Source organism: Benincasa hispida, chromosome 5, assembly GCF_009727055.1.
Source record: "Benincasa hispida cultivar B227 chromosome 5, ASM972705v1, whole genome shotgun sequence".
Lineage (NCBI taxonomy): Eukaryota > Viridiplantae > Streptophyta > Magnoliopsida > Cucurbitales > Cucurbitaceae > Benincasa > Benincasa hispida.
In genome coordinates this window covers 58,449,979-58,461,867 of record NC_052353.1, presented here as the reverse complement: position 1 = coordinate 58,461,867, position 11,889 = coordinate 58,449,979, and positions in this window count along the sequence as shown.

Below are 11,889 nucleotides of genomic sequence, written 5' to 3'. Positions count from 1 at the left end.
AATAGAAGCATGTTTTTCATCATTGAAATCATAATTGGTAAAGAAACAACATGTGGTAACTTACTAAATTCATCAATATTAAATGATTGCAGTAATCAAAGAGGATGCGATGATAAAACTTTTAAGACTAAAATGCGATGCGATAGTGCAAAATTTGAAATAACATGAAGGAAGAATACAACCCCCAAATTTTTGTTGTCGCCTACATTGTATATTTATGCATCTTCTTTGTAGCAATCTATCTTCTTTGGTATGCGGTGACGGGATAAGATAAGTTGCTTCTTTATGGTAACACCTCCGCAATCCTGTGTCTCGATCGCTTCAAGAAAAATAGAGAGAGGGTTAAATAATTTTAAACAAAACAAATGTTTTTTTTTTTAGAATAATAACGACGTAGATATGTAATAATATGTAATAGCAAGATGATGGAAGTTCATAAAGTATAGATGCAGGAGAAAGGATATTCAAAAGGATGGCGTCCCTAATGAGGTTGAGTCATATATTAACTCAGGGACCGCTTATTCCAGGCTGGGTTGTTCACGTCCACAGTGGCTTTTCCCTCATTTCTTTGACCTCTAGAATCTTTACTGCCTTAATCTGGAGTTTTTCCCCATGGATGTTCATTACAATCTCCCCATGGAAACTTTCTATAATGGCTTAAACAGAGCAACACAAGTGGTCGCAGATGCCTTAGCAGCTGGAGGTTTTATGGATAAGACATATATCTAAGCGAAAGTCATCCTAGATTTCATATTGCGAAATACGAATGAATGGGTTGACGATGGATATGGAGGCCGGAGCACGAAACGAAGGAAAACAGATAGCGCCATTGTACCAGTGGACACAATGACAATACTGGCCACCTAGATGGCCACTCACCTCGCTCTTATAAACCATGGCCATAAATCAAGGAGCACTCTCTCAGAATGTAGCATAAGCCAACGCATTGACGCAAGTGGTAGCAGTAAGTTGTATACGATGTGGAGAAGCTCATTCAGTGGAAGCTTGCCCGTCAAATCAACAATCAGTATATTCGATCCACAAGAGGGAGTTTGATTATATATGATATGATTGAACTGGTTAATTATATATGATATAGTTGACATGATGTACGAGATACATTAATTGGAGGAAAATGATATAAATATGATTTATATCTAGTTGAGGAGAAAAGAACTATGGTTCATATGTTGCATGTGATGTAATATTAAATCATAGGTTATAAATATAATAAGATTATATTTATTTTTTATTTGAACAATTATGGGATAATTGTATTGGCTTTTTCTGCGTAACCGAATGAGTTAGTGGGAGGTTGCATTCAATTTTTGTAATTGAAGGATAAAATAAAAATTGTTTTCATTTTGCAAAATGATCAGACATTCGCTCATCGAATTGTGTATACTCCCTATCGCATAGCAAATCGAGAGCATACACGACATCTCAAAGTTTCTAAACGATTGTATACATATGCACGGTTTATTAAACGATCGCATAGGTTTTACTAAATGATTGTCTAGCTTTTTCCTACATGATTGTACGCTCGAGTATTTACTAAACGATCGTCTATACGATCTTGCCCCTTTTACTACACGATTGTCTACTTTACCTAAATGATCAAGCATCATCTATATGATAGACACTTGATATCTCCCACTTGCTTGGTCGTGGTATACGATTGTCTCTTCCTCCTTCCCTCTACCAAATCCAACAGAGCCCATACCTCCTGGATTCTCACTCTGAGAATATCGAGGGTTCCAAGTGGTGGTGTCTTCCTTGCCGTCGAGTTCGTGAGGAGTCCGTGCATGGGTAGACAATCGTGATTTGGTGGATGATAGTTTGGACATTCTCAGCGAGAGCGAGAGGTGCAGTATATAAACGTATTTTTAGATCTTTAGCATGCGATAACAATGGAATGTGGATGAATGAACAAGTCCATGTTCATAAACTTTTACGCTAAAAATGGAATGTGATGCTGTGTTATCGCTTATGCACACTACTTCTAAATATATGCGTTATTAATGATATGCTTGTAGTATGCTACGGAGTAATGTGTGTCACAAGTTTCCTTGCGCTAAAACCAAGTATAATTCCAATGCAAGTTTCTCAGAATAATCCGAGGTTGAACACAGGGATTGTTTTCATTAATGTGTTACTTTTGTGATACATGCGACCGATTTTTCCAATTAATAAAGAATTAGTTTGTATAGGAATCTAAAGTGCGATGAAATTAAATTGCATTGATAAAATAAATTGCATTGAAAATAAAATCCTAAACTAACATGATACAAGATACAAGATACATGATATATGATACTGAGTTCGAGACTGACTGTGAAGTTACACAAAGGATCGTGTTATGTGATGGCAAGTCTTTATGGAAGAATCAGAAATAGAAAGGAAAAATAGTAAAAACATCGCAAGTTTGTTAATAGCGTTAAAGATACAACTAAGGTTCCACTTTCCCTTGGCGTATACCTCTCGATGATCGACCGCATTCCCATATCTCTATGGTGAAACAGGGATGAACGTGATGAATCCAAGGTTGCTTCCATCTCTAGAAGTACTTCTCGCATTAGTTAACGCATTCTTCCAACCCTCTCTCGATAGGAAAAATAACATCTTCACTTCTGCTCTCACAGGTGAAGATGCCATCAAGCATGCTTTGACTAAACATAGTTATTTCCTTAACACAAATTAATTTACTTGCTTAATTATTGCTATTTACCCAGGTAATTAGGAAAACATCATGGAGAAAGTGAATTATGGATGAACAGAAATAGACAGAGAGATGATGATGGAAATGATCATAACATTTAATACTAAGATTAAGCGTTCGATACATGGTGTGAATGAAAGATTAAGAAGATGAATAAAGTGATGAAAAAGAGATTTAGAGACAAATACAGAAGGAGTGTCAACGTCTTGATACAGATCTGCACGGAGATTTTCTTGTCAGTATGTGAAAGTAATGGAGAGGAGAGCTTCCCTCTCAGGCTTGCTCTTCTGGTAGAAGTGACTTTTGCACAGAGCTCCAATGGCAAGGATTGGAAGGATTCTTTGCCCGGAGACTCACCTCTCGGCCTTGTCTCGTGATTATCCCGGATCTTCTCTAGAAATCGCTCAGACCAGTCTCTCTCTCAGCTCAGTATATGCATGTTTCTATGTATTCAAGTATATCTTTCTGTGAAATTTCAGAAGCTATTTATAGGCTCAGCTTGACTCTCTGGATTGTGGTCCCCACTTTATGGTTATGGCAGTTCCTGAAATGGCGGAGTGAATATTCCTTCTGTTACGCAATCAATCTGTGAGAAATGCACAACTGAAGGCTGTACATTTGTCAGACTCCTGCACAAATGCATTGCTCTCTACATCTTCGATCGTTCGCCAACATGCGGTGTAGTTTTTTATTACCGCATGCAGTTGAATTTGCATTGATCACTAAGCTCTTGATCGATTGTTGCATGCGCGTCATTGCGTTGATCATTTCTTCATTCCTGAATGATGGGTGCAATGCGACGTAGATGCGTTGTTCATTCTACTTTGAGCCGTGAACGCATGCGGTGACTAATTTCTTGCAAAACAGAATCAGAAACATTCTATTCTACCATCACAATGGTGTTAGTGGGTGTATTGACGACAATTTATAATTTTTGCATTTCTTAGCCAATTTCTATACTATCGATGCAACTTTTCTTTCTTTTAGCCACAATATCTAAATAAAACAGTATAAATAACTTGTATTTCTACAAGTTATCACATTCCATTGCGCGAGAGCGAGATTTCGTTGAAGAAGATTTCTTCAAATGGTGTGTATTTCGTTCTCTTTGTTGTTTAAATGTCAAAGCATGCCTGTAATTTGTTGTTAAATGCATATTTACTCTGTTTGATTGTGAATGCGGTAATTCTGTCACAATGAGTTTGGAACGATCTTGCTTCCACTCAGAGATACTCTTTGATAGGAGTTACTTCAATTGGTATTAGAGTCAGGTTTTGATAGTCCAAATTCATTGATGCAAAGAATAACATTTACTTTCTCGGTGGGTAAAGCATGTCAACATTATGTTTAATTGTTAAATGGTTTAGTGGATGTGGATTAATGGAGTTTTCTGGGATGAAGCCTCTGGTTATTTAAATTCTTTTACATTCGAAGTTAATTGTAAGGGCCCCTGAATTTTTTGGGTGTATTAACTTGCTATCGAGTCTATAATTTCAAAGTGTTTTGAGTCTTTGTGAGTCGTTCGTGATGAAGCTTCAAGGAAAAAGGGTTGCTGTTCTTCGAGGATGACGACCAAGCATTGGTCGGATCGTGTAAACAATGGGGTAAACGATGCAGAGGGTATCAGATACTCGGGAGTAGGTTAACGCACGCGCACTAGACGATCGTGTAGCTCAGCAAGTGTCATCACTTAGTTTCCGACTACACGATCGCAAATTAAAATGTTTACTTAAGTGCTTGTTATGTGATCTTCTAGACGATCGTGCTCCACAGCAACGTCGTTGTCTAAAGTACAGACGTCGAAAGATGGTAAGGTTTATGTTATACATGATGCTAAGTTCGAGACTGATTGTGATATACATGATGCTAAGTTCGAGACTGATTGTGAAGTTTATACAGAGGATCGTGGTATGCGATGGTAAGGCTTTATGTATAAATCAGAAATGGGAAGGAATAATTAGTACATACGTCGCAAGATTGTTACTTGCGTTAAAGATGTAACTAAGGTTCCGCTTTTCCTTGGCGTACACCTCTCAGTGATCAGACGCGTTCTCATATCTCTATGGTGAAATAGGGATGAACATAATGAATGCAAGGTTGCTTCCATCTCTGGAAGTACTTCTCGCTTTAGTGAACGCATTCTTCCAACCCTCTCTCGATAGGCGGAATGACCTCTTCACTTCTACTCTCACAAGTGAAGATGTCGTCTAGCATGCTTTGACTAAACCTAATTATTTTCTTAACCCAATTAACTACTTGCTTAATTCATGCTAATTATCCAAGGATTAAAAAGACATCGTGGAGAAAGTGAATTACGGATGAATGAAAATAGAGACAGAAATGGAGATGGAAATGATCATAACAATTAATTATAGAATTAAGCGTCTGATACATGGTTTGAATGATAGACTAAGAAGATGAATATAATTGATGATAAGAGATAGAAACAAATACAGAAGAGTGTCAACATCTTGACATAGATTTGGACGGTGGATTTGCTTGCTGGCGTGTGGAGTGGATGAAGAGAAGAGCTTCCCTCTCAGGCTTACTCGTCCAGTAGAAGTGACCTCTACACAGCTTCATGGCGGGGAAAGGAACGATTCTTGCCCGGAGACTCACCTCTCGACCTTGTCTCTTAATTCTTCCCGGATCTGCTCAGATTAGTCACTCAACCAGTCTCTCTCTCAGATCAATATATACAATTCTCTATGTATTCAAGCATAATTTTCAGTGAATTCTCCGAGCCTATTTATAGATGAAGGCTTGACTCTTTGACTTGTGGTTCCCACTTTATTGTTATGGCAGTTTCGAAAATGGTGGAGTGAATATTCCTTCTGCTATGCAATCAATCCCATCAGAAATGCACAACAGTTAGCTGTACATTTGTCAGACTCCTTTGCAAATGCGTTGTTGCTCTTTCACATCTTCGATCGTTTGCTCGTATGCGGTGTTGTTTTTTATTACCGCATGCCGTTGAAGTTAAGCTCTAGATTGATTGTCGCATGCGCCGTCATTACGTTGATTGTCTATTCATTCCTGAATGATGGGCGCAATACGACGTAGATGCGTTGTTCAGTTTATATTGAGCCATGAACACATACGGTGATTTGATTTCCTGCAAAATAGAAACAAAACATTCCATTCTACCATCGCAATGGTGTTAGTGGGTTTATTGGCGACAATTTATAATTCTTGCATTTCTTAGCAAATTTCCATACAATCGACGCAACTTTTCTTCCTTTTGGCAACAATATCTAAATAAAATAGTATAAATAACTTGTATTTATACAAGTTATCACACCCCCAAATTTAGATATACGCTTGTAGCATATCTTCTACTAAGGCACTATTGCTAAGTTCCTATCCTAAATTTTGCCTCGATTGGTTGCTCCGAATGCTCCACTTAGGCACATTACTTAATGATAACTTGTAGAAATACAAGTTATTTATGCTGCTTTATTTGAATATTGCAGCTAAAAAAGAGAAGTTGCATCGAATGTATGGAAATTGGCTAAGAAATGCAAGAATTATGAATTATTGCCAATACACCCACTAACACCATCGCAATGGTAGAAAAGGATATTTCAAATCTGTTTTGCAGGAAATCAAGTCATCGCTTGCGTTCAAAGCTTCAAGATGAACTGAACAACGCATCCCCGTCGTATTGTGCCCGTCAATCAATAATGAAGAGACGATCAACGCAATGACGGCGGATGCGACAGTCGACCCAGAGCTTAAATTCAAACCGCATGCGGTAATAAAAAACAACACCGCATGCGAGCACATGATCGAAGATGCAAAAGAGCAACGCAATTGCGGAGGATTCTAACACGTGTATAGCTAACCATTGTGCATTTTTTACGGGATTGATTGCATAACAGAAGGATTATTTATTCCACCAATTCCGGAGCTGCCTTAATAATAAAGTGGGGTCCACACTGCAAAAGTCAAAGTCGAGTCTATAAATACCCTATGGAACTCCATTGCAATGTATACTTGATACGGGACTATTTTGATACTTGTATATTGAGAGAGAGATCGGTCTGAGTGCTGATCGGAGAAGATCCGAGAAGAATTAAGAGACAAGGCCGAGAGGTGAGTCTCAGGGAAATTCCTTTACATCATCGCCGTGAAGCTCTGTACCAAGATCAACTCTACAAGACGAGCAAGCTTGAGAGGGAAGCTCTTCCTTCCATTCATCCTATACGCTGGCAAACAATTCCATTGTCCAGATCTGTGTCAAGACGTTGACACTCTTCTGTATTTGTTTCTATCTCTGTTCATCATTTGTATTTCATCTTCTTAATCTCTATCATTTACACCATGTATCATACGCTAAATCTTAGTATTGAATGTCATGAGAATTTTCATTTCCATATTTCTGTCTATTTCTGTTCCTCCATGAATCGTTTTCTCCATGATGTTTTCTTAATCCCTTGGTAATTAGCATGAATCAAACTAGTAAATTAATTTTTTCTAAAGAAATAAATATGTTTTGCTAAAGCATGCCAGACGACATCTTCACCTGTGAGAGTAGAAGTGAAGATGCCATTCTGTCTGTCGAGAGAATGATAGAAGAATGCGTTAACTAAAGTGAGAAGTACTTCCAGAGATGGAAGCAACATTGCATTCATTACATTCATCCCTGTTTCACCACAGAGATGTGGGAACGTAGTCGATCACCGAGAGGTGTACGCCAAGGAAAAGCGGAACCGTAGTTATATCTTTAACGTAATTAATGAACTTGTGATGTTTGTACTAATTATCCTTTCTATTTCTGATTCATACATAAAGACTTGCCACCGCATAACACGATTCTTTGTATAATCTTCACAATCCGTCTCAAACTCGATATCATGTATCATGTATCCTGTATCCTGTATCATCATAGCTTAGGTTTACTTTTATCACACTTTACTTTATTATCGCAACCTTATTTTACTGCACATCTTTACTTTATCGCATTTTAAATACCTGTACACAGACAACTTTTATTAATTGAAAAACCCTGGTCGAATATATCACGAATGTAATGCATTAGTCTAAAACAATCCCTGTGTTCGACCTCGGATCACACCAAGAAACTTGCGATGGAATTATACTTGGTTTTAGCACAAGGAAACTTGTGACAACGCATAGCATACTACAAGCATTTCATTAATAACACGTATCTAGAAGTAGTATCGCATAAAGTGTGCATGAGAAATAACATAGCAGAACATACAGTTCTTCGTTACAAGTTTATGGCAACATGAGCTTGTAGCGCATTAGCATGCACATTACAGCACTTTCAATTTACAAGTCATCACTTAACATTGCAATTTCTTCCTATCCTTGATAATTCATAACAAAGTCCTACTTTATTCTTCTATATAACAAATTTCTGCTAAAAAATGCTTTTCTAGGTTTAAAAAGAATGTTTACCTCTTCTTGTCAAAACAACTTGATGCGTCCAGATGCGGTGGTCAAATTTTTGCGTCATTTATTAGAGACTGTTGATCATGGTTACACCCTTCGTTTTGGCTTGTTCCCACGGGTGTCATGCGAACATCCAACCACGGTTGTGTGCCAATCTCAATTTTTAACTCTTGATTTTCAGCTAAGTTTAACTTTCGTTGGTCAGAGGAGTTGTCTCTTGCATTCTTTTATTTTTTTTTTATCTATCATTTTTTTCTTTTCTTTTCCATATTGTGTCGTTCTTGGAAACCCACCTTCGTTTTGTCTTGCTCCCACGGGTGTCATGCGAACATCCAACTACGAGCAGGCTCTTTTCACAACTTAACTCTTATCAGGTTGGGATTGTTTTTAGGTTTTCCCTTGCGCTGACATTGGAGTTAATATGAAATTATATTTTTTTTTAAAATGAATGCATTTTTCTTAATGACCGCATCATTTGATCTTATCTGCTCAGACCTTCCCCACCCCCAAATTTAGAGATACACAAGGTTCTCATTGCATTATTTGGACAGAATAGACAAACACTTGGACAAAATTTCAAAAAGAAGGTTTGAGCAGAATTTTGAAGGATAAAAGGGTAAAGTATTTCTAAGCTACGAATTAACTAAGTGTTAGTTAGAAAATACTAAGTATGGGAAATGTTACTAAGTATATGCATATTAGTCATCATGGCAGCGCAATGAATAACACAAAATAAAAGATTAAGAACATCACAAATAATAACAAAGGATGATAAAGCAGAGGCAAATGCATAATGGAGAGACCTGTTACTCAGTTGTATTAGAAAATTAACTAAGTATACAAGAATTATAAATAATGCAATACAAAATTTGTAGTATATAGAATCAAGTAATTGGCTTCTATACATAGGAAAATAACGAATGAAATTACCTTTTGTATTTGATTCAGACGGGTGCATGATTAAAAATTAACACCGCACTTCCATTAACACAAATGCATATTTGTAGAGGATAGGCAACAACGCATGTATTTCCACAACACACCCCTTAACTCATCGCATTTCTGGAGGATGGGCGCATGGTATTTCTACCAGCACAACACTACCTCAACATAGTGCATTTTTGCTAAGGACGGGTAAAGAACACATACTAGCGCAACACACCCCTCAACGCAATGCATTTATGTTGGATGAATGCAAAGTGTATCTTGTTGGTACAAGATGCACCCATCATCGTACTGCATACCAGATGTGTTTTATTAAATTTTATTAAAATATTTTTTTTCATCAACGCAAGTCACTAGGACTTGCAGTATTAATTTTCTTCTTATTAATCAATCATTCACCAATTTAAGACTACCGCATTTAACACAAGAAAGTAAAGAAATTAAAGAAAGCATGGAATTAAACGCAAGAGAATTAAATGAAGAATAAATTCATAAAGTCATAGAAATGAATTGAATGAAGCAATGAATGACAAAGTTCATAAAGCAATAAATTTAGAAAGCAAGAGAACATAGGATTGAGATATGGACCGGAAGACAATTTCTTCATGATGAATGCAATCCACACCTCGCAGGCGGTCCAACTTGCCTGCCCAATGTCTTCAGGGACATTGCTTCTGCCCGTGAGATCCAGGGGCTTCAAAATTGCTTGGCAACGTTCCAGATGTTCTATTTCGAAGTTCGGATGCCAGCTGCCCCACATGAATCTCCAAATTCCTAATTGAAGACGTCTGCGCCTGCATCACCGCATCATTTTTATCCATGTATTGCTTGAGCAGGGCCTCCAATGAATTTCCAGAGGTGTTAGAAGAAGAGGATTGTTAGTTGTGTGATTGTCTCTATTACCCTTGATTCTGATTGTGGTGAAAGGGTGGAGGGTTTCCTCGATTCCTTGTGTTGCTATTTTGATGGTTGCTTGGCCCACCTTGGTTATGATTCCCTCCCCAACCGAAGTTAGGGTGATTCCTCCAACCAGGATTATACGTGTTGCTGTACGGATTGTTCTGGATAGCGCATACTTGCTGCAGGTTCGATGGGCACATTTCCACTGCATGGCCTCCTCCACAGTTAATGCAATTGATTGCGGCCACTTGTGGTGGCGCATTGGGTTGTGCTAATCCTTGGGAGAGGGCATCTTGATTAAGCGCCATCGACTGAAGGATAGAGGTCACTGCAGCCATCTGTGCGCCCAAGGTTGTCATTGTCTCCACAGGGACAATGGCAGTTTCATTTCTTCTTCTTTCGGAGCCTCTTCCTCCGTACTCGTCATCAACCCAGTCATCCATATTCCGCGAGATGCAGTCAAGGATGACCTTGGCCTCAGTGTATGTTTTATCCGTAAAACCTCCTGCCACGGAGGCATCATCAACAGCCTGCGTTGATCTGTTCAGGCCATTATAGAATGTTTCCATCAGGACGCAATCGGGTATCCCGACATGTGGAAAATTCTTCACCAGTCTTCTGAATCGCACCTAGGCAGTGCTAAGGGTCTCGTTATCCATCTGTTCAAAGTTCAGCACATCCTTTCGACGTCTTACATTGACTGCTGGAAGGAAGAACTTCTTCATAAATCGCTCAACCAAGTGATCCCAGGAAGTGATTTCATTTGGCTCTAGTGAGTGAGCCCACCTCTTGGCCTCATCCCTCAAGGTGTAAGGGAAGAGATATAATCTAATACCTTCTGGGGTAACGCTAGGTAGAGAAGTTACCGCACATCTCGACGAAACTGGTCAGATAGGCATGTGGCTCTTCACCTTGAAGACCCCCAAATTGCCCCACGTTATGAATCATTTGAAGCATCACTAGTTTGATCTCGAATCTTGCTTCTCCTCAACTATCAGCCTTGAAATTTCGGGCAAAAAATCATACAGATTGGACGCCGCATAGTTCCTCATCGGGATATTGCAGTCAGCTGCAAGAAAAACGGGATCTTGCACTGGCCGTCCCACCCCTTGTTCACTTCAGGTGCCACATTATCATTGTTATTATCTGCCATGTTGGCTTTCTTTTGCCTCGCTAAGTTCTGGTGTGCCCTTGCACAAAATGTACGCGTGATCTCTGGGTTAGCCTCGAATTCTGGGTCAGTCATAGTACTCATAAACTGTCAGACAGCTCTCCGCGATAAACAACCAGTACAAAGAGATCTATCCTGCAAAATATCACAAACGTACTCAACAATAACCGTAACCAATCCCCGGCAATGGCGCCATAAACTTGTTGACTTGGAATTGATTAGTGCAATGTGCATGCATGATAATGCGCTACAAGCTCATGTTGCCATAAACTTGTAATGGGAAAATGTATGTTTTGCTATGTGATTGCTCATGCACACTTTATGTGATACTACTTCTAGATGTATGCGTTATTAATGAAATGCTTGTGGTATGCCATGCGTTGTCACAAGTTTCCTTGCGCTGAAACCAAGTATAATTCCAACACAAGTTTCTCTGTGTGATCTGAGGTCGAACATAGGGATTGTTTTCGTTAGTGTGTTACATTTGTGATACATGCGACCGGGGGTTATACAATTAATAAAAGTTATATTTGTACAGGAAATTAAATTATGGTAAAGTAAAGTTATGCAGATAAAGTAAAGTTGCGTTAATAAAATAAAGTGCGATAAAAATAAACCTAAGCTAACGTGATGTAAGATACAAGATACATGATATAAATGATGCTGAGTTCGAGACTGATTGTGAAGTTTATACAGAGGAACATGGTATGCGATGGTAAAACTTTATGTATGAATC